Genomic DNA, 24,508 nt, shown 5'->3' with positions numbered 1-24,508 from the left:
CTCATCTCAGGGTCAAATAGGGTGCGAGCAGCCTAGTTGTCTTCAGACAGTTGCCAGGGAGAGGGATGGAGTCAGCGGCTGGAGAATAGAGTTTGTGGCGGGGACTGAAGACAATGGCTTCGGTCCTCCCAATATTTAGTGTGAGGAAATTTCTGCTCATCCAGTTCTGGATCGGGCAAGTAGTGTGACAACTTAGAGACCGTGGAGGGATGTGGTGGTGAGGTAGAGCTGGGTGTCGTCAGCGTACACGTGGAAACTGACGCTGGGTTTTTGGATGATGTCGCCGATGGCAGCATGTAGATAGAAATAGGAGGGGGCCAAGGATGGTTCCTTCCTCCTATATTCCAAGCTTGGTGTCATCCTGTCACTGCTTCTTAATACATCTGCCCTTCTCTCCTAGGAAACATTATTCATCCAGAGGATAGACCGAGTGTGGAATTCTCTAGCACAATTCATGTATTCATATAAAAGAGAATTAGATAGTTATGTGTAAAAGAGGAATATTAAAGGGAGTGAGCATGAAGGGATAATTACTAGTCCTAGCCCTTTCGGGCTATCCCAGATCAGGCGTATTCCCCAGACGTTCACCTTCAACTTAAGTTAGAGATAGCCGAATTCCATAAGAAGCTTAAATGGGTCTAAAGGTCCAGGCTATCTCTCCCTAAAGGAAAGGAACGACTGAAGATGTTACCGTCCTCCAGATAGCACTTTTAATAAGTTGAACTAGACTGTAACCTTCCGGATATTATGAGGGTCCGAAATACCCCCCAGAATTCTGAAAACTCCTTACAACAGAGTGTACAGAATTTGTGGGTTCGCGAGTCTATACAGAATTACTCTTTGAGACAATTCTAAAAATATATAGTTTTATTCAAGAGCCGACATTCAGTTAACATCTGTTGAATCAGTCGCAACATTAATAATTCAAAATACAATTAGCTTACATTTCTTATTTCTCAGAGATCCTTATTTTCAAATCTTTACTTCATTACATTTCTTATTTCTTACTTATTTCTAAATCGAGAACATCCACCAAAATCAAATAATTTTGACTTCCCGAGACTCATAGTTAAAGACTTACAGAGATGCCTCTGAAGAGGTGAGAAACGTTTTGCCCATTCAGCGAGTTCTGCCTTTCTGTTGAAAAGGTCTTATTTTTATACCCTTTTGGCAGTGGTTTCTTCTTTGATGTTTTCTGCTGATGTCAGCTAATTGACTTTATTGATACCTCTTTCGAATGCTTTCTATTCTTACTGTCAATTCAACTATTGCTTGCATAATTATTTCTCTACCTTTAGGTGTTCCAAAAACCATCATAAAAACAATGACAGCTATGGTTTCTGTTTGATGTCATTCCTACAAAATGCTTTCATTCAATTCTTAATCTTGGCTTTACTGGTTTTTAGCAGACATTGTGACTCTCCTTACAGCTCCAAGTTCAATACAAACACAATGTAATTGCTTGGTGTATATATTGAAGTCATATCTTCAAAGTCTTTTTGTTGGTATGGTTTTTACTATATATAAATCAAAACCACTTTAACTGAATGTTTCATGCATTTCTAGCTATCTCAATTGGATATTTGCATATTTAATCTTGTTTCCTGTCATCCAAGTTTAACATAAAAACTATTTGACCAGCAGGTGTTTCTTTTACTTGATGTCATGTTTTCAAAGGCACATGGTTCTTTTAATGTTTGTGTTTCTGTTTTACGTGTTAACTTATAACACCTTAAACTGGGTCTTCTCGTTGTGTTCCCTCCAAATTCTAGACCTTTCGGAAGCACCAATGGTTTGCTTCAATCTTTCCTTGTTTTAGTATATTTAACTAATTCCCATTTCAAAGCTTGTTTACAACTTTGTTATCAACTGATCTTTATCTCAGAAGCCTGTATTTTGCTTACAGCCTGTGTCTCCGAGGCTTTAGATTTTTAAACCCAGTATATTCTGTATTAATAATATCAGAATTCTGTTCATAGTATCGTGTAGTTCTTTGAATCATGGCTATTCTTTCACAAGTAGGAGAGTGGGATTAGACTGGGCGGGATATTAAAGGGTGCGGGGAGTGAGGGGGAGAGTGGGATAAGACTGGGTGGGATATTAAAGGGTGCGGGGAGTGAGGGGGAGAGTGGGATTAGACTGGGTGGGATATTAAAGGGTGCGGGGAGTGAGGGGAGAGTGGGATTAGACTGGGTGGGATATAAAATGGTGCGGGGAGTGAGGGGAGAGTGGGATTAGACTGGGTGGGATATTAAAGGGTGCGGGGAGTGAGGGGGAGAGTGGGATTAGACTGGGTGGGATATTAAAGGGTGCGGGGAGTGAGGGGGAGAGTGGGATTAGACTGGGTGGGATATTAAAGGGTACGGGGAGTAAGGGGAGAGTGGGATTAGACTGGGTGGGATATTAAAGGGTGCGGGGAGTGAGGGGGAGAGTGGGATTAGACTGGGTGGCATATTAAAGGGTGCGGGGAGTGAGGGGGAGAGTGGGATTAGACTGGGTGGGATATTAAAGGTGCGGGGAGTGAGGGGAGAGTGGGATTAGACTGGGTGGGATATTAAAGGGTGCGGGGAGTGAGGGGAGAGTGGGATTAGACTGGGTGGGATATTACAGGGTGCGGGGAGTGAGGGGGAGAGTGGGATTAGACTGGGTGGGATATTAAAGGGTGCGGGGAGTGAGGGGAAGAGTGGGATTAGACTGGGTGGGATATTAAAGGGTGCGGGGAGTGAGGGGGAGAGTGGGATTAGACTGGGTGGGATATTAAAGGGTACGGGGAGTAAGGGGAGAGTGGGATTAGACTGGGTGGGATATTAAAGGGTGCGGGGAGTGAGGGGGAGAGTGGGATTAGACTGGGTGGCATATTAAAGGGTGCGGGGAGTGAGGGGGAGAGTGGGATTAGACTGGGTGGGATATTAAAGGGTGCGGGGAGTGAGGGGAGAGTGGGATTAGACTGGGTGGGATATTAAAGGGTGCGGGGAGTGAGGGGAGAGTGGGATTAGACTGGGTGGGATATTAAAGGGTGCGGGGAGTGAGGGGGAGAGTGGGATTAGACTGGGTGGGATATTAAAGGGTGCGGGGAGTGAGGGGAGAGTGGGATTAGACTGGGTGAGATATTAAAGGGTGCGGGGAGTGAGGGGGAGAGTGGGATTAGATTGGGTGGGATATTAAAGGGTGCGGGGAGTGAGGGGGAGAGTGGGATTAGACTGGGTGGGATATTAAAGGGTCTGGGGAGTGAGGGGGAGAGTGGGATTAGACTGTGTGGGATATTAAAGGGTCTGGGGAGTGAGGGGAGAGTGGGATTAGATTGGGGGAGATATTAAAGGGTGCGGGGAGTGAGGGGAGATTGGGATTAGACTGGGTGGGATATTAAAGGGTGCGGGGAGTGAGGGGGAGAGTGGGATTAGACTGGGTGGGATATTAAAGGGTGCGGGGAGTGAGGGGAGAGTGGGATTAGACTGGGTGGGATATTAAAGGGTGCGGGGAGTGAGGGGAGAGTGGGATTAGACTGGGTGGGATATTAAAGGGTGCGGGGAGTGAGGGGAGAGTGGGATTAGACTGGGTGGGATATTAAAGGGTGCGGGGAGTGAGGGGAGAGTGGGATTAGACTGGGTGGGTTATTAAAGGGTGCGGAGAGTGAGGGGAGAGTGGGATTAGACTGGGTGGGATGTTAAAGGGTGCGGGAAGTGAGGGGGAGAGTGGGATAAGACTGGGTGGGATATTAAAGGGTGCGGGGAGTGAGGGGGAGAGTGGGATTAGATTGGGTGGGATATTAAAGGCTGCGGGACGTGAGGGGAGAGTGGGATTAGACTGGGTGTGATATTAAAGGGTGCAGGGAGTGAGGGGAGAGTGGGATTAGACTGGGTGGGATATTAAAGGGTGCGGGGAGTGAGGGGAGAGTGGGATTAGACTGGGTGGGATATTAAAGGGTGCAGGGAGTGAGGGGAGAGTGGGATTAGACTGGGAGGGATATTAAAGGGTGCGGGGAGTGAGCAGGAGAGTGGGATTAGACTGTTTGGGATATTAAAGGGTACGGGGAGTGAGGGGAGAGTGGGATTAGACTGGGTGTGATATTAAAGGGTGCGGGGAGTGAGGGGAGAGTGGGATTAGACTGGGTGGGATATTAAAGGGTGTGGAGAGTGAGCAGGAGAGTGGGATTAGACTGGGTGGGATATTAAAGGGTGCGGGGAGTGAGGGGGAGAGTGGGAGTAGACTGGGTGGGATATTAAAGGGTGCGGGGAGTGAGGGGAGAGTGGGATTAGACTGGATGAGATATTAAAGGGTGCGGGGAGTGAGGGGGAGAGTGGGATTAGACTGGGTGGGATATTAAAGGGTGCGGGGAGTGAGGGGGAGAGTGGGATTAGACTGTTTGGGATATTAAAGGGTACGGGGAGTGAGGGGAGAGTGGGATTAGACTGGGTGGGATATTAAAGGGTGCGGGGAGTGAGGGGAGAGTGGGATTAGACTGGGTGGGATATTAAAGGGTGCGGGGAGTGAGGGGAGAGTGGGATTAGACTGGGTGGGATATTAAAGGGTGCGGGGAGTGAGGGGGAGAGTGGGATTAGACTGGGTGGGATATTAAATGGTGCGGGGAGTGAGGGGAGAGTGGGATTAGACTGGGTGAGATATTAAAGGGTGCGGGGAGTGAGGGGAGAGTGGGATTAGACTGGGTGAGATATTAAATGGTGCGGGGAGTGAGGGGAGAGTGGGATTAGACTGGGTGAGATATTAAAGGGTGCGGGGAGTGAGGGGAGAGTGGGATTAGACTGGGTGGGATATTAAAGGGTGCGGGGAGTGAGGGGAGAGTGGGATTAGACTGGGTGGGATATTAAAGGGTGCGGGGAGTGAGGGGAGAGTGGGATTAGACTGTTTGGGATATTAAAGGGTGCAGGGAGTGAGGGGAGAGTGGGATTCGACTGGGTGGGATATTAAAGGGTGCGGGAAGTGAGGGGAGAGTGGGATTAGACTGGGTGAGATATTAAAGGGTGCGGGGAGTTAGGGGAGAGTGGGATTAGACTGGGTGGGATATTAAAGGGTGCGGGGAGTTAGGGGAGAGTGGGATTAGACTGGGTGGGATATTAAAGGGTGCGGGGAATGAGGGGAAAGTGGGATTAGACTGGGTGGGATATTAAAGGGTGCGGGAAGTGAGGGGGAGAGTGGGATTAGACTGGGTGGGATATTAAAGGCTATGGGGAGTGAGGGGAGAGTGGGATTAGACTGGGTGGGATATTAAAGGGTGCGAGGAGTGAGGGGAGAGTGGGATTAGACTGGGTGAGATATTAAAGGGTACGGGGAGTGAGCATGAGAGTGAGATTAGACTGGATGGGATATTAAAAGGTCTGGGGAGTGAGGGGGAGAGTGGGATTAGACTGGGTGGGAGATTAAAGGGTATGGGGAGTGAGCAGGAGAGTGAGATTAGACTGGGTGGGATATTAAAAGGTCTGGGGAGTGAGGGGGAGAGTGAGATTAGACTGGGTGGGATGTTAAAGGATGCGGGGAGAGTGGGATTAGACTGGGTGAGATTTTAAAGGGTACGGGGAGTGAGGGGGAGAGTGGGATTAGACTGGGTGGGATATTAAAGGGCCCGGGGAGTGAGCGGGATAGTAGGATTAGACTGGGTGGGATATTAAAGGGTGCGGGGAGTGAGGGGGAGAGTGGGATTAGACTGGGTGGGATATTAAAGGGTGCGGGGAGTGAGGGAGAGTGGGATTAGTCTGGGTGAGATATTAAAGGGTGCGGGGAGTGAGGGGAGAGTGGAATTAGACTGGGTGGGATATTAAAGGGTGCGGGGAGTGAGGGGAGAGTGGGATTAGACTGTTTGGGATATTAAAGGGTGCGGGGAGTGAGGGGAGAGCGGGATGAGACTTTTTGGGATATTAAAGGGTGCGGGGAGTGAGGGGAGAGTGGGATTAGACTGGGTGGGATATTAAAGGGTGCGGGAAGTGCGGGGGAGAGTGGGATTAGACTGGGTGGGATATTAAAGGGTGCGGGGAGTGAGGGGGAGAGTGGGATTCGACTGGGTGGGATATTAAAGGGTGCGGGGAGTGAGGGGGAGAGTGGGATTAGACTGGGTGGGATATTAAAGGGTGCGGGGAGTGAGGGGAGAGTGGGATTAGACTGTTTGGGATATTAAAGGGTGCGGGGAGTGAGGGGAGAGTGGGATTAGACTGTTTGGGATATTAAAGGGTGCGGGGAATGAGGGGAGAGTGGGATTAGACTGGGTGGGATATTAAAGGGTGCGGGGAGTGAGGGGAGAGTGGGATTAGACTGGGTGGGATATTAAAGGGTGCGGGGAGTGAGGGGAGTGTGGGATTAGACTGGGTGGGATATTACAGGGTGCGGGGAGTGAGGGGGAGAGTGGGGTTAGATTGTTTGGGATATTAAAGGGTGCAGGGAGTGAGGGGGAGAGTGGGATTAGACTGGGTGGGATATTAAAGGGTGCAGGGAGTGAGGGGCAGAGTGGGGTTAGACTGTTTGGGATATTAAAGGGTGCGGGGAGTGAGGGGAGAGTGGGATTAGACTGGGTGGGATATTAAAGGGTGCGGGAAGTGAGGGGGAGAGTGGGATTAGACTGGGTGGGATATTAAAGGGTGCGGGGAGTGAGGGGGAGAGTGGGATTAGACTGGGTGGGATATTAAAGGGTGCGGGGAGTGAGGGGGAGAGTGGGATTAGACTGGGTGGGATATTAAATGGTGCGGGGAGTGAGGGGAGAGTGGGATTAGACTGGGTGAGATATTAAAGGGTGCGGGGAGTGAGGGGAGAGTGGGATTAGACTGGGTGGGATATTAAAGGGTGCGGGGAGTGAGGGGGAGAGTGGGATTAGACTGGGTGGGATATTAAAGGGTGCGGGGAGTGAGGGGAGAGTGGGATTAGACTGTTTGGGATATTAAAGGGTGCAGGGAGCGAGGGGAGAGTGGGATTAGACTGGGTGGGATATTAAAGGGTGCGGGGAGTGAGGGGGAGAGTGGGATTAGACTGGGTGGGATATTAAAGGGTGCGGGGAGTGAGGGGAGAGTGGGATTAGACTGGGTGGGATATTAAAGGGTGCGGGGAGTGAGGGGAGAGTGGGATTAGACTGGGTGGGATATTAAAGGGTGCGGGGAGTGAGGGGAGAGTGGGATTAGACTGGGTGGGATATTAAAGGGTGCGGGGAGTGAGGGGGAGAGTGGGATTAGACTGGGTGGGATATTAAAGGGTGCGGGGAGTGAGGGGAGAGTGGGATTAGACTGTTTGGGATATTAAAGGGTGCAGGGAGCGAGGGGAGAGTGGGATTAGACTGGGTGGGATATTAAAGGGTGCGGGAAGTGAGGGGAGAGTGGGATTAGACTGGGTGAGATATTAAAGGGTGCGGGGAGTGAGGGGAGAGTGGGATTAGACTGGGTGGGATATTAAAGGGTGCGGGGAATGAGGGGAAAGTGGGATTAGACTGGGTGGGATATTAAAGGGTGCGGGAAGTGAGGGGGAGAGTGGGATTAGACTGGGTGGGATATTAAAGGGTGTGGAGAGTGAGCAGGAGAGTGGGATTAGACTGCGTGGGATATTAAAGGGTGCGAGGAGTGAGGGTAGAGTGGGATTAGACTGGGTGAGATATTAAAGGGTACGGGGAGTGAGCAGGAGAGTGAGATTAGACTGGATGGGATATTAAAAGGTCTGGGGAGTGAGGGGGAGAGTGGGATTAGACTGGGTGGGAGATTAAAGGGTATGGGGAGTGAGCAGGAGAGTGAGATTAGACTGGGTGGGATATTAAAAGGTCTGGGGAGTGAGGGGGAGAGTGAGATTAGACTGGGTGGGATGTTAAAGGATGCGGGGAGAGTGGGATTAGACTGGGTGAGATTTTAAAGGGTACGGGGAGTGAGGGGGAGAGTGGGATTAGACTGGGTGGGATATTAAAGGGCCCGGGGAGTGAGGGGGAGAGTGGGATTAGACTGGGTGGGATATTAAAGGCCCGGGGAGTGAGCGGGAGAGTGGGATTAGATGGGGTGTATGTTAAAGTGTATGGAGTTGAGCAGGATAGTGGGATTAGACTGGGTGGGTTATAAAAGGGTGCGGGGCGTGAGGTGGAGAGTGGGATTAGACTGGGTGGGATATTAAAGGGTGCGGGGAGTGAGGGGGATAGTAGGATTAGACTGGGTGGGATATTAAAGGAAGCGGGGAGTGAGGGGAGAGTGGGATTAGACTGGGTGGGATATTAAAGGGTACGGGGAGTGGGGGGGAGAGTGGGATTAGACTGGGTGGGATATTAAATAGTGTGGGGAGTGAGCAGGAGAGTGGGATTAGACTGGGTGGGATATTGAAGGGTACAGGGAGTGAGGGGGAGAGTGGGATTATACTGGATGAGATATTAAATAGTGTGGGGAGTGAGGGGAGAGTGGGATTAGACTGGGTTGGATATTAAAGGGTGCGGGGAGTGAGGGGGAGAGTGGGATTAGACTGGGTGGGATATTAAATAGTGTGGGGAGTGAGGGGAGAGTGGGATTAGACTGGGTTGGATATTAAAGGGTGCGGGGAGTGAGGGGGAGAGTGGGATTAGACTGGGTGGGATATTAAAGGGTGCAGGAAGTGAGGGGAGAGTGGGATTAGACTGGGTGGGATATTAAAAGGTGCGGGGAGTGAGGGGAGAGTGGGATTAGACTGGGTGGGATATTAAAGGGTGCGGGGAGTGAGGGGAGAGTGGGATTAGACTGGGTGGGATATTAAAGGGTGCGGGGAATGAGGGGAAAGTGGGATTAGACTCTGTGCGATATTAAAGGGTGCGGGAAGTGAGGGGGAGAGTGGGATTAGACTGGGTGCGATAGTAAAGGGTGCGGGGAGTGAGGGGGAGAGTGGGATTAGACTGGGTGCGATATTAAAGGGTGCGGGGAGTGAGGGGAGAGTGGGGTTAGACTGGGTGGGATATTAAAGGGTGCGGGGAATGAGGGGAAAGTGGTATTAGACTGGGTGGGATATTAAAGGGTGTGGGGAGTGAGCAGGAGAGTGAGATTAGACTGGGTGGAATATTAAAGGGTGTGGGGAGTGAGCAGGAGAGTGGGATTAGACTGGGTGCGATATTAAAGGGTGCGGAGAGTCAGCAGGAGAGTGGGATTAGACTGGGTGGGATAATAAAGGGTATAGGGAGTGAGGGGGAGAGTGGGATTAGACTGGGTGAGATTAAAGGGTATACGGAGTGAGGGAGAGAGTGAGATTAGACTGGGTGGGATATTATAGGATGCAGGGAGTGAGGGGGAGAGTGGGATTAGACTGGGTGAGATATTGAAGGGTGCGGGGAGTGAGGGGAGAGCGTGATTTAGACTGGGTGAGACATTGAAGCGTACGGGGTGTGAGGGGGAGACTGGGATTAGACTGGGTGAGTTATTAAAGGGTGCGGGGAGTGAGGGGGAGAGTGTGATTAGACTGGGGGATATTAAAGGGTGTGGGGAGTGAGGGGGAGAGTGGGATTAGACTGGGTGGGATATTAAAGGGTGTGGGGAGTGAGCAGGAGAGTGGGATTAGACTGGGTGGGATATTAAAGGGTGTGGGGAGTGAGCAGGAGAGTGGGATTAGACTGGATGAGATATTAAAGGATGCGGGGAGTGAGCAGGAGAGTGGGATTAGACTGGGTGAGATATTAAAGGGTGTGGGGAGTGAGCAGGAGAGTGGGATTAGACTGGATGAGATATTAAAGGGTGTGGGGAGTGAGGGGAGAGTGGGATTAGACTGGGTGGGATATTAAAGGGTACGGGGTGTGAGCGGGAGAGTGGGATTAGACTGTTTGGGATATTAAAGGGTGCGGGGAGTGAGGGGGAGAGTGGGATTAGACTGGGTGGGATATTAAAGGGTGTGGGGAGTGAGGGGAGAGTGGGATTAGACTGAGTGGGATATTAAAGGGTGTGGGGAGTGAGGGGGAGAGTGGGATTAGACTGGGTGGGATATTAAAGGGTGTGGGGAGTGAGGGTAGAGTGGGATTAGACTGGATGAGATATTAAAGGGTGTGGGGAGTGAGGGGAGAGTGGGATTAGACTGAGTGGGATATTAAAGGGTGTGGGGAGTGAGGGGGAGAGTGGGATTAGACTGGGTGGGATATTAAAGGGTGTGGGGAGTGAGGGGAGAGTGGGATTAGACTGAGTGCGATATTAAAGGGTGTGGGGAGTGAGGGAGAGAGTGGGACTAGACTGGGTGAGATATTAAAGGGTGTGGGGAGTGAGCAGGAGAGTGGGATTAGACTGGGTGGGATATTAAAGGGTGTGGGGAGTGAGCAGGAGAGTGGGATTAGACTGGATGAGATATTAAAGGGTGTGGGGAGTGAGCAGGAGAGTGGGATTAGACTGGGTGGGATATTAGAGGGTGAGGGGAGTGAGGGGAGAGTGGGATTAGGCTGGGTGGGATATTAAAGGGTGAGGGGAGTGAGGTGAGAGTGGGATTAGACTGGGTGGGATATTAAAGGATGCGGGGAGTGAGGGGGAGAGTGGGATTAGACTGGGTGGGATATTAAAGGGTGCGGGGAGTGAGGGGAGAGTGGGATTAGTCTGGGTGAGATATTAAAGGGTGCGGGGAGTGAGGGGAGAGTGGGATTAGACTGGGTGGGATATTAAAGGGTGCGGGGAGTGAGGGGAGAGTGGGATTAGAGTGTTTGGGATATTAAAGGGTCCGGGGAGTGAGGGGGAGAGTGGGATTAGACTGTTTGGGATATTAAAGGGTGCGGGGAGTGAGGGGGAGAGTGGGATTAGACTGTTTGGGATATTAAAGGGTGCGGGAAGTGCGGGGGAGAGTGGGATTAGACTGGGTGGGATATTAAAGGGTGCGGGGAGTGAGGGGGAGAGTGGGATTAGACTGGGTGGGATATTAAAGGGTGCGGGGAGTGAGGGGGAGAGTGGGATTAGACTGGGTGGGATATTAAAGGGTGCGGGGAGTGAGGGGGAGAGTGGGATTAGACTGGGTGGGATATTAAAGGGTGCGGGGAGTGAGGGGAGAGTGGGATTAGACTGGGTGGGATATTAAAGGGTGCGGGGAGTGAGGGGAGAGTGGGATTAGACTGGGTGGGATATTAAAGGGTGCGGGGAGTGAGGGGAGAGTGGGATTAGACTGTTTGGGATATTAAAGGGTGCGGGGAGTGAGGGGAGAGTGGGATTAGACTGGGTGGGATATTAAAGGGTGCGGGGAGTGAGTGGAGAGTGGGATTAGACTGTTTGGGATATTAAAGGGTGCGGGGAATGAGGGGAGAGTGGGATTAGACTGGGTGGGATATTAAAGGGTGCGGGGAGTGAGGGGAGAGTGGGATTAGACTGGGTGGGATATTAAAGGGTGCGGGGAGTGAGGGGAGAGTGGGATTAGACTGGGTGGGATATTACAGGGTGCGGGGAGTGAGGGGGAGAGTGGGGTTAGACTGTTTGGGATATTAAAGGGTGCAGGGAGTGAGGGGGAGAGTGGGATTAGACTGGGTGGGATATTAAAGGGTGCAGGGAGTGAGGGGCAGAGTGGGGTGAGACTGTTTGGGATATTAAAGGGTGCGGGGAGTGAGGGGAGAGTGGGATTAGACTGGGTGGGATATTAAAGGGTGCAGGGAGTGAGGGGGAGAGTGGGATTCGACTGGGTGGGATATTAAAGGGTGCAGGGAGTGAGGGGAGAGTGGGATTAGACTGGGTGGGATATTAAAGGGTGCGGGAAGTGAGGGGGAGAGTGGGATTAGACTGGGTGGGATATTAAAGGGTGCGGGGAGTGAGGGGGAGAGTGGGATTAGACTGGGTGGGATATTAAAGGGTGCGGGGAGTGAGGGGGAGAGTGGGATTAGACTGGGTGGGATATTAAATGGTGCGGGGAGTGAGGGGAGAGTGGGATTAGACTGGGTGAGATATTAAAGGGTGCGGGGAGTGAGGGGAGAGTGGGATTAGACTGGGTGGGATATTAAAGGGTGCGGGGAGTGAGGGGGAGAGTGGGATTAGACTGGGTGGGATATTAAAGGGTGCGGGGAGTGAGGGGAGAGTGGGATTAGACTGTTTGGGATATTAAAGGGTGCAGGGAGCGAGGGGAGAGTGGGATTAGACTGGGTGGGATATTAAAGGGTGCGGGAAGTGAGGGGCGAGTGGGATTAGACTGGGTGAGATATTAAAGGGTGCGGGGAGTGAGGGGAGAGTGGGATTAGACTGGGTGGGATATTAAAGGGTGCGGGGAATGAGGGGAAAGTGGGATTAGACTGGGTGGGATATTAAAGGGTGCGGGAAGTGAGGGGGAGAGTGGGATTAGACTGGGTGGGATATTAAAGGGTGTGGAGAGTGAGCAGGAGAGTGGGATTAGACTGGGTGGGATATTAAAGGGTGCGAGGAGTGAGGGGAGAGTGGGATTAGACTGGGTGAGATATTAAAGGGTACGGGGAGTGAGCAGGAGAGTGAGATTAGACTGGATGGGATATTAAAAGGTCTGGGGAGTGAGGGGGAGAGTGAGATTAGACTGGGTGGGATATTAAAAGGTCTGGGGAGTGAGGGGGAGAGTGAGATTAGACTGGGTGGGATGTTAAAGGATGCGGGGAGAGTGGGATTAGACTGGGTGAGATTTTAAAGGGTACGGGGAGTGAGGGGGAGAGTGGGATTAGACTGGGTGGGATATTAAAGGGCCCGGGGAGTGAGCGGGAGAGTGGGATTAGATGGGGTGTATGTTAAAGTGTATGGAGTTGAGCAGGATAGTGGGATTAGACTGGGTGGGTTATAAAAGGGTGCGGGGCGTGAGGTGGAGAGTGGGATTAGACTGGGTGGGATATTAAAGGGTGCGGGGAGTGAGGGGGATAGTAGGATTAGACTGGGTGGGATATTAAAGGAAGTGGGGAGTGAGGGGAGAGTGGGATTAGACTGGGTGGGATATTAAAGGGTACGGGGAGTGGGGGGGAGAGTGGGATTAGACTGGGTGGGATATTAAATAGTGTGGGGAGTGAGCTGGAGAGTGGGATTAGACTGGGTGGGATATTGAAGGGTACAGGGAGTGAGGGGGAGAGTGAGATTATACTGGATGAGATATTTAATAGTGTGGGGAGTGAGGGGAGAGTGGGATTAGACTGGGTTGGATATTAAAGGGTGCGGGGAGTGAGGGGGAGAGTGGGATTAGACTGGGTGGGATATTAAATAGTGTGGGGAGTGAGGGGAGAGTGGGATTAGACTGGGTTGGATATTAAAGGGTGCGGGGAGTGAGGGGGAGAGTGGGATTAGACTGGGTGGGATATTAAAGGGTGCAGGAAGTGAGGGGAGAGTGGGATTAGACTGGGTGGGATATTAAAGGGTGCGGGGAGTGAGGGGAGAGTGGGATTAGACTGGGTGGGATATTAAAGGGTGCGGGGAGTGAGGGGAGAGTGGGATTAGACTGGGTGGGATATTAAAGGGTGCGGGGAATGAGGGGAAAGTGGGATTAGACTCTGTGCGATATTAAAGGGTGCGGGAAGTGAGGGGGAGAGTGGGATTAGACTGGGTGCGATAGTAAAGGGTGCGGGGAGTGAGGGGGAGAGTGGGATTAGACTGGGTGCGATATTAAAGGGTGCGGGGAGTGAGGGGAGAGTGGGGTTAGACTGGGTGGGATATTAAAGGGTGCGGGGAATGAGGGGAAAGTGGTATTAGACTGGGTGGGATATTAAAGGGTGTGGGGAGTGAGCAGGAGAGTGGGATTAGACTGGGTGGAATATTAAAGGGTGTGGGGAGTGAGCAGGAGAGTGGGATTAGACTGGGTGCGATATTAAAGGGTGCGGAGAGTCAGCAGGAGAGTGGAATTAGACTGGATGGGATAATAAAGGGTATAGGGAGTGAGGGGGAGAGTGGGATTAGACTGGGTGAGATTAAAGGGTATACGGAGTGAGGGAGAGAGTGAGATTAGACTGGGTGGGATATTAAAGGATGCAGGGAGTGAGGGGGAGAGTGGGATTAGACTGGGTGAGATATTGAAGGGTGCGGGGAGTGAGGGGAGAGCGTTATTTAGACTGGGTGAGACATTGAAGCGTACGGGGAGTGAGGGGGAGACTGGGATTAGACTGGGTGAGTTATTAAAGGGTGCGGGGAGTGAGGGGGAGAGTGTGATTAGACTGGGGGATATTAAAGGGTGTGGGGAGTGAGGGGGAGAGTGGGATTAGACTGGGTGGGATATTAAAGGGTGTGGGGAGTGAGCAGGAGAGTGGGATTAGACTGGGTGGGATATTAAAGGGTGTGGGGAGTGAGCAGGAGAGTGGGATTAGACTGGATGAGATATTAAAGGATGCGGGGAGTGAGCAGGAGAGTGGGATTAGACTGGGTGAGTTATTAAAGGGTGTGGGGAGTGAGCAGGAGAGTGGGATTAGACTGGATGAGATATTAAAGGGTGTGGGGAGTGAGGGGAGTGTGGGATTAGACTGGGTGGGATATTAAAGGGTACGGGGTGTGAGCGGGAGAGTGGGATTAGACTGTTTGGGATATTAAAGGGTGCGGGGAGTGAGGGGGAGAGTGGGATTAGACTGGGTGGGATATTAAAGGGTGTGGGGAGTGAGCAGGAGAGTGGGATTTGACTGGATGAGATATTAAAGTGTGTGGGGAGTGAGGGGAGAGTGGGATTAGACTGGGTGGGATATTAAAGGGTGTGGGGAGTGAGGGGGAGAGTGGGATTAGACTGGGTGGGATATTAGAGGGTGAGGGGAGTGAGGGGAGAGTGGGATTAGACTGGGTGGGATATTAAAGGGTGCGGGGAGTGAGGGGAGAGTGGGATTAGACTGGGTGGGATATTAAAGGGTGCGGGGAGTGAGGGGAGCGTGGGGTTAGACTGGGTGGGATATTAAAGGGTGCGGGGAGTGAGGGGGAGAGTGGGATTAGACTGGGTGTGATATTAAAGGATGCGGGGAGTGAGGGGACAGTGGGATTATACTGGTGGGATATTAAAGGGTGCGGGGCGTGAGGGGGAGAGTGGGATTAGACTGGGTGGGATATTAAAGGGTGAGGAGAGTGAGGGGAGAGTGGGATTAGACTGGGTGAGATATTAAAGTGTACGGGGAGTGAGCAGGAGTGTGGGATTAGACTGGGTGGTTCATGTGCAGAGAAACCCTAGTGTTGACCTGCTGAATTAACTGCTATGTCTGTCCGCTCACTGCTGGTCTCCCACACTGAGGTCTTTCACTTTCCACCTCGGACACCCCATTAAACAGTGCAGTTATACACATTTCCCGACTGCGAGATTTATCTTTCCGAATTCCTCCGTCTCTGGCTTTTGCGGCTGGATGCTTGAATTTGTTGTTTACCGTGTCCCAGTGTGTTCCTGGTTCTTTGCTGAGCTGTGGCCTGTGGGATGCGGGAATAGAAGCCGTCCCAACAAGTAATAGCTGGCTCCAGACTCCCACAGTGGGCCCGGGCGTCTCGGCGGAGTGGGGGGAGGAGGAGGAGGAGGATGAGGGGAATGGGTGGCGGGTTGGAGGGAGTGGCGGGTTTGCAAACTTTGCCAAATTAAACTTTGCACTGAATCAGCAGGTTTTTTTTGGTTTCCTTCAATTTGCTGAATTAGTATAGGCCTCATCTCACAGCAAACCTTTGAAGAATAAATGTAGCTGCAGACACCAAGGATGAGAAAAGAAAGGCTTCTGAAATGGGCGAGGCCGAATTAACAGGTTTCCTCCCACAAGTTTATCACCTAAACCCTTGCCTTTCGTGGCTGCCTCCTGCAAGAAGTCCCGACATGGGCACTGTGGTGTATGTAACTTGTTCCACCTTAAGAGATGTACTACTTTCTCTGGCTGCTGTATACGGTAATACCGGTGGTGACCACACCGGTATATAAGTGCTGTGTAGTAACTTGCTGGGTAGTACAGCCCTAACCTCCGAATAGTAAAGACCTATTGAAAAGTTATTCTTGTAGTCTGTGTCAGTAATTGACCTTAAATATAACTGGAACACACAGACTTAACAGTGGCGACGAGTCCGATCTTACCCTGCGGCAGTTTACATCCACGGCAGCTTCGTCCTCAGAACGGGCGTCGAGAAGAGGCATCCACCCTCATCATCCTGCTGAACAGCACGTCGCGCGGGAGGCATCGAGGACCCGGAGTGAAGAAGAGAAATTCAGAACTCGAAGCCCCCATCAGCGGCAGACAGCTATCTTCCTTCTACCACGGTGGTGGGTAAGCCAATCAGTGAAAGTCGGCCGCGTTGGCTGTAGTGAAGGGGAGGGAAGACGGAGGAAAGAGGGCGGTGAAATCGACCGCGGCCGGTGAAAAGGGCCGGGCTGCATTCGGGCCGAAAGGCGCAGCGACTGGGGCAGCTGAAGGCGCGAGAGCCACGGTGAATTCGAACGCAGCGGGTGCACATAACCGGGCTGCAAGAAGGGCTGCGAGGCGCGACGGCAGGGAAGCGCGAATGCCCACGGGAACCGCGGTGGAGTAGAAGCAGCGTCGGGGGAGTTGTTAACCACTGGGGAGGCGAGACCGGCAGCAGCACAGCAATCGCCATTGCAGCCAGCGGGTGAAGAAGACGAGCGCGGGAAAGACCGCCAAGCGCGGGAAGCCGCCATTTTGGAAAAAAAAAAAATTGCAAAGGTGCCTAAACATGGGAACATTAATACTTTTGATAGCGACATCGAAGATTGGACCACGTATGTAGAACGCATAGAAGTTTATTGTAGAGCAAATAAGATACCAGATGGGGAGAAAGCACTAACCTTATTAAACTTAATGGGTGCGAAGACATACGGGCAATTGAAACACCTTCTATCACCAGAGAAACCGGCGGATAAGACTTTCGCGGATATTGTTACCGTCCTGAAAAATCATTTAAGCCCCACGCCGCTGATGCTAGCGGAACGATTTAAATTTTACAGCAGAAAGCAGCTGAAAGATGAAAGCAATGCTGAATTTTTGATTGAATTGCGTAAGCTAGCAAAGTACTGTCAGTTTGGAACAGGACTAACAGATGCGCTAAGAGATAAATTTGTGTGTGGATTGTTAAAAGAAGAGACACAAAAGCGACTGCTTGAGGAGAATGAGCTGACGCTTGATAAAGCTGTCGCTATGGCAGCATCGCACGAAGCCGCAGCGAGAGGCACGGCGGTAATGCAGCTACGGTCACCGGAACTCAGCACAAATCAAATGGTCTTGGGTACAGTAAAATGTTATCGTTGTGGAAAGACAACGCACGATCAGAACCAGTGCTGGTTCAAAAATAAGGAATGCAGAAAATGTGGCAGGCTTGGTCACATAGCTAAAGTATGCTGGTCAGGAGAGAAGACCAGCAACAAAAAGTCACCGCAGGGAAAGTACAGAAAGGTACACAAGGTGACAGAGAACAGTTCGAACGAACAGAGGTCAGATTCAGACGCCAGCAGTAATGAACTGGGTAGCTTAAGAGTACACAACGTTGGTAAGGAAGCAGACCTCCAGACAATTTGGGTCACACTTCAGATAGCAGGAGTCCAAGTGAAGATGGAATTGGACACTGGATTGGCATTGACGGTCATGAATAAGAAAGATTACAAAAGGTTATTCCAACATATTCCCCTACGGGATACGGAGATTGTATTGAAAACATACACGGGGCAAAGAGTATACCCCATCGGAAAGATAGAGGTAAAGGTGGTCCACAAGGGCAAAGAAAGCCGAGGAATGGACTTATATGTGTTACCTGAAGGAGGTCCACCACTACTGGGACGGGAGTGGATTAGAAAAATGAATATGGACTGGCATTCCTTGAAAGCACTAACGGTAGATGCCAGGGAAACAGATGTCAAACCTAAACGATTGTCCAGAATATTGGACGATGCTAAAGAGGTGTTCCAGCAGGGACTGGGAACACTGAGAGGAATTACGGCAAACATCAAGATTGAAGAACATGCACAACCAAAATTTTTCAAAGCCAGACCGGTACCCTATGCGATACGACCTGCTGTGGAAGCGGAGCTGGAAGCGCTAGAACGTTCAGGAGTACTGTCTAAGGTAGACTGGAGTGAGTGGGCTACGCCCATTGTCCCCGTGATGAAACGTCCTTCGAGCAACAAGCCGGGAGAACCAGGGAAGGTTCGCATCTGTGGAGATTTCAAGATCACTGTTAATCCGGTGTTTCACACGGTGCAGTATCCGCTTCCGCGGATTGAGGATATCTTTGTTTCATTGTCGGGCGGGAAACACTTCACCAAGATAGACCTGGCGCAGGCGTACTTACAGATGGAAGTTGAGGAAAAGTCACGCCAGTACCTCACGATCAACACGCAGAGGCTTGTACCGGTATAATAGACTGGTTTTTGGAGTGGCATCGGCTCCAGCAATTTGGCAGAGGGCCATGGAGCAGGTATTACAGGGAATTCCAGGCACACAATGTTACCTGGACGATATTCTGATTACAGGAGATGATGACGAGGAACACCTCGCAAATTTGGAACTGGTGCTCATCAGATTGAAAGAATATGGACTTCAAGTTAATCGGCAGAAATGTGAGTTCTTTCAGAAGCGGATCTCATACTGTGGCCATGTCATTGACCAGGAGGGACTTCATAAGTCTCCTGACAAGATCGAAGCGGTTGTGAAGGCTCCCGCTCCGGTTAATGTATCTCAGTTGAGGTCGTTCCTAGGATTGATTAACTATTACCATAAGTTTCTGCCAAATTTATCCACGGTACTGCACCCGCTGAACGCTCTTTTGCAGAAGGGAGTACCATGGGAGTGGAGTGAGGACTGTAAGAAGGCCTTTCGCAAAAGCAAGGAATTGATAACCTCAGAGGAAGTGTTGGCTCACTTCAACCCAACACTGCCTATTCGTTTGGCTTGTGATGCTTCTCCATATGGTATTGGGGCAGTACTCTCACACAAGTTGCCAAATGGCATGGAGAGGCCAGTCGCGTTCGCATCCAGATCATTGACCTCCGCTGAGCGCAACTATGCTCAGATAGATAGGGAGGCTCTCAGCCTTGTGTGGGGAGTAAAGAAGTTTAATCATTACCTGCAGGGCCAAAAGTTTACGCTTCTGACAGACCATCAGCCGTTGGTATCCTTTTTTAACCCTAAGAAGGGTGTGTCGGTGATGACAGCACAGAGACTCCAGAGATGGTCCCTTTTCCTAGGGGCACATCAATATCAGATAGAATTCAAAGGTACAAAGCAGCATGGTAATGCTGATGGGCTGTCGCGCCTGCCACTACCTGAAGAAGAGGAGACAACGAAGGTTGACCCTGTTGAGTTATTTCACTCGACCATCATCGAGTGTTTACCGGTCACCAATGCAAGTATTGAAAGAGAAACCAGGAACGACCCGACACTGTCCCGAGTCTACGAGGTGACAGTGAAGGGATGGCCAGCACATGGTGATTCGCTGTTACCGGCATTCTCGGCAAGACGAGACCAGCCGTCCGTCTGTCAACGAACATTGATGTATGGAACGAGAGTGATTATTCCTCCTAAGTTAAGGGAAAGAGTTCTAAAGGAACTGCATGAAGGTCATCTGGGGGGAGTCAAAATGAAAAGCCTTGCTAGGGCTTATGTGTGGTGGCCGGGTATCGACCAACAGATAGAGGAGCTGACGAAAAGCTGCTCAGGGTGCCAAAAAGTGCAAAATGCACCTCCGATTGCACCGCTGCATCCATGGGAATGGCCTTCAGCCCCATGGCAACGCGTACATATTGACTTTGCTGGTCCATTCATGGACTCCATGTTTCTAATTGCGGTGGACGCACATTCTAAATGGCCAGAAGTGATCAAGATGACTACCACTACTTCAGAAAAGACAATTGCGGTGTTAAGAACGATATTCGCAAGGAACGGATTGCCAGAACAAATATGTTCCGACAACGGACCACAGTTCGTGTCAGAAGAATTCCAAAAATTCTTAAAGAAGAATGGGGTGAAACATTATACCTCTGCCCCATATCATCCGGCTACAAATGGGTTGGCCGAGAGATTTGTACAAACATTCAAAAAGGCAATAAAGGCCATGAGCGAAGATCAGATTCCACTACAACATAAGGTAGACAAGTTTCTACTGGCATATCGAAACGCCGCTCATGCAGTGACAAACCAAAGTCCTGCCATGATGTTTTATAACAGGAGGTTGCGGTCCAGGTTGGACTTGTTAAAACCAAATGTGCGGAGGGAAGTTGAAAACAAACAGTTCCAGCATATAAATAACAAGACCACTCGGAGTTTCGAGGTAGGACAACCAGTGTTGGCCAGGGACTATGGAAACGAGAAATGGCAATCCGGAACAATTCGGGCCAGACAAGGACCCCTGATGTACACGGTAGATGTTGGTAAAAATGTAATACGGCGTCATGCTGACCAACTGCTAGAATTGAGAACAAGGGTCGAACCCATGGTTACGACAGAGACAACCGTGGAAGAAGTTAGTGAACCTGAAGCATCTACCTCGGCAGTGAATGTACCTGATGATGATGTCCAAGACATAAGAGACCAACTAGAGGAGTCACCTCAGCAACAAGAATCAGAGACCCCTGAAAGGCGTTATCCAACTCGAATCAGGAGGCCTCCTGAGAGACTGAACCTTTGAACTGTTTCTACATGAAATTGTATATGTATATATGTTATTATGTTATGTTTAATGGGGATATAACTGTTAAGCTAAAAAGGGAGGATTGTGGTGTATGTAACTTGTTCCACCTTAAGAGAACTTAAACCTGTTCCACCTTAAGAGATGTACTACTTTCTCTGGCTGCTGTATACAGTAATACCGGTGGTGACCACACCGGTATATAAGTGCTGTGTAGTAATTTGCTGGGTAGTACAGCCCTAACCTCCGAATAGTAAAGACCTATTGAAAAGTTATTCTTGTAGTCTGTGTCAGTAATTGACCTTAAATATAACTGGAACACACAGACTTGACAGGCACCATGCACGTGGGCAGAGGCAGAGCCAGTGGGAGGGCAGGGGGTTCAGGAAGGGTCATGACCCCCTCTCCCCACCAATCACTTTGAGGCCGCCCAATTTTTGTACCTCAAGACTCGGCCAAAACCAACCGCAACTAATTTACTAACTTATCTTTTAAATTCCCGGCCGCAATCGCTGACCTACATTGGCATCCGTCCCATCAACTCCTCGATTTTAAAATTCTTCACTCTCGTGCTCAAATCTCCTCCACGGCCTCGCCCCCCTCCCTGTCTCTGTAACCTCCTCCAGCCCCACAACCCTCAGAGATCTCTGCGCTCCTCCAATTCTGGCCTCTTGCACATCCACCGATTTTCATCGCCCCACCATTGGTGGCCGTGCCTTCAGCTGCCGGGGCCCTAAGTTCTGGAATTCCCTCCCTAAACCTCTCCACCTCTCTCTCCTCCTTTAAGATGTTCCTTAAAACCGACCTCTTTGACCAATCTGCGCACAGCAAGGTCCCGCAAAGAGCAATGTGATAAATGACCAGGTAATCTGTTTCTCGTGATGTTGGTTGAAGGATAAATATTGGCCCAGGACACCAAAAAGTACAAATAGCACCATGGGATATTTTACCTGAGAGGGCAGATCTCGGTTTAATGTCTCATCCAAAAGACGGCACCTCCGACAGTGCAGCAATCCTTCAGTACTGCCCCTCCGACAGTGCAGCGCTCCCTCAGTACTGCCCCTCCAACAGTGCAGCAATCCTTCAGTACTGCCCCTCCGACAGTGTAGCCCTCCCTCAGTACTGCCCCTCCGACAGTGCAGCGCTCCCTCAGTACTGCCCCTCCAACAGTGCAGCAATCCTTCAGTACTGCCCCTCCGACAGTGTAGCCCTCCCTCAGTACTGCCCCTCCGACAGTGCGGCGCTCCCTCAGTACTGCCCCTCCGACAGTGCGGCGCTCCCTCAGTACTGCCCCTCCGACAGTGCGGCGCTCCCTCAGTACTGCCCCTCCAACAGTGCGGCGCTCCCTCAGTACTGCCCCTCCGACAGTGTGGCGCTCCCTCAGTACTGCCCCTCCGACAGTGTAGCACTCCCTCAGTACTGCCCCTCTGACAGTGCGGCGCTCCCTCAGTACTGCCCCTCCGACAGTGTAGCGCTCCCTCAGTACTGCCCCTCCGACAGTGTAGCACTCCCTCAGTACTGCCCCTCCGACAGTGCGGTGCTCCCTCAGTACTGCCCCTCCGACAGTGCAGCAATCCTTCAGTACTGCCACTCCGACAGTGTAGCACTCCCTCAGTACTGCCCCTCCGACAGTGCGGCGCTCCCTCAGTACTGCCCCTCCGCCAGTGCAGCGCTCCCTCAGTACTGCCCCTCCGACAGTGTAGCACTCCCTCAGTACTGCCCCTCCGACAGTGCGGTGCTCCCTCAGCACTGCCCCTCCGACAGTGCAGCACTCCCTCAGTACTGCCCCTCTGACAGTGCGGCGCTCCCTCAGTACTGCCCCTCCGACAGTGCAGCATTCCCTCAGTACTGCCCCTCTGACAGTGCGGTGCACCCTCAGTACTGATCCCCCGACAGTGCAGCGCTCCCTCAGTACTGACCCTTCAACAGTGCGGCCCTCCCTCAGTATTGCCCCTCCGACAGTGCAGCGCTTCCTCAGTACTGCCCCTCCGACAGTGCGGCGCTCCCTCAGTATTGCCCCTCCGACCGTGCAGCGCTCCCTCAGTACTGCCCCTCCGACAGTGCAGCGCTCCTCAGTACTGCCCCTCCGACAGTGCAGTGCTCCCTCAGTACTGCCCCTCTGACAGTGCAGCACTCCCTCAGTACTGCCCCTCCGACAGTGCAGCACTCCATCAGTACTGCCCCTCCGACAGTGCTGCACTCCCTCAGTGCTGCACTCCCTCAGTACTGCCCCTCCGATAGTGCAGCGCTCCCTTAGTACTGCCCCTCCGACAGTGCAGCGCTCAAAGATTCACCACCCTCTGTGTGAAGAAATTTCTTCTCATCTCAGTCCTGCATGGCCTACCCTTTATCTTGAGGCTGTGGCCCCTGGTTCTAGACTCCCCAGCCAAGGGAAACATTCTTCCAGCATCCACCCTATCAAGCCCTGTAATAATTTTGTATGCTTCAATGAGATCCCCTCTCATTCTTCTGAATTCAAGAGAATACAGGCCTAGTTTACTCAATTTCTTCTCATACGACAGTCCTGCCATCCCAGGAATCAATCTCGTGAACCTTCGTTGCACTCCCTCTATGGCAAGTATATCCTTCCTTAGGTAAGGAGACCAAAATTGTACACAGTACTCCAGGTGTGGTCTCACCAAGGCCCTATATAATTGGAGTAAGACCTCTTTACTCCTGTACTCAAATCGTCTTGTAATGAAGGCCAGCATACCATTTGCCTTCCTAATGGCTTGCTGCACCTGCACATTCACTTTCAGTGACTCATGTACAAGGACACCCAGGTCCCTTTGAGCATCTGCATTCCCCAATCTTTCACCATTTAGGAAATACTCTGCCTTTCTGTTTTTTCTACTAAAGTGGATAACTTCACATTTATCCACATTATATTCCATCTGCCATGTTCTCGTCCACTCACTGAGCCTGTCGAGATCCCCTTGAAGCCTCTTCACATCCTCTTCGCAACTGACACTGTCACCTAGCTTTGTATCATCAGCAAATTTGGAAATGTTACATTTAGTCCCCTCATCCAAATCATTGATATAGATTGTGAATCGCTGGGGCCCAAGCACCGATCCTTGCAGTACCCCACTAGTCACAGCCTGCCATCCTGAAAAAGACCCGTTTATCCCTACCCTTTGTTTTCTGTCTGTTAACCAATTCTCAATCCATGCTAGTATATTACCCCCAATTCCATGTGCCCTAATTTTGATCACCAACCTCTTGTGTGGGACCTTATCAAAGGCCTTCTGAAAATCCAGATACACCACATCTACTGGTTTCCCTTTGTCTACTCCACTAGTTACATCCTCAAAGAACTCCAATAGGTTTGTCAAACAGGATTTCCCTTTCATAAATCCATGTTGACTGCCCAATCTTACTACTAGTTTCTAAGTGCCCAGTTATTGCATCCTTTATAATAGATTCCAGCATTTTCCCAACTACTGATGTGAGGCTAACAGGTCTGTAGTTCCCCGCTTTCTCTCTCCCTCCTTTCTTAAATAGCGGGGTTACATTTGCTATCCTCCAATCTGCAGGAACCGTTTCAGAATCTATAGAATTTTGGAAGATGACAACCAATGCGTCCACTATCCCAATGGCCACCTCTTTCAAAACCCTAGGATGTAGGCCATCCGGTCTTTGGGATTTATCGACTTTTAGTCGAGGGAGAGTGCTAAACACACTGAGTCTCAATGATGACGACCCATTGAAGAGAGAAAACCCAAAGACCCACATCTTACAGAGCCTGTGGCGTAACGAAACAGCCCCAGGCATTTCATAAGGGGAAGCAGCTTCCACTGAATGTAAATAGGAGAGAGTGGGTGGCTGGAGGCATGGTCACAGAGGTAGGGTTTGAGGAGGATTTTGAAGGTGAGGAGTCAGGGAGCGAGGGAGTAGGGTTGGGGGAGAGAATTGCAGAGTGTAGGGGGGAAAAATTCAGTTGTTTGCGCCTCCCATTAGCGCCTTAAGAGGGCGCTAATGGGGCGCAAAGCAACTAGCGCCCGGGCGCGGTGATGTTTGCGCCGCTTGCGAAATTAACTAGACATTTTGCGGCGGCACTAAACACT

The sequence above is a fragment of the Somniosus microcephalus genome, chromosome 8 (genome assembly GCF_052327205.1).
Source record: "Somniosus microcephalus isolate GS21.2 chromosome 8, FLI_Smic_1.0, whole genome shotgun sequence".
NCBI lineage: Eukaryota > Metazoa > Chordata > Chondrichthyes > Squaliformes > Somniosidae > Somniosus > Somniosus microcephalus.
Note: the sequence above shows the minus strand (reverse complement) of the source record.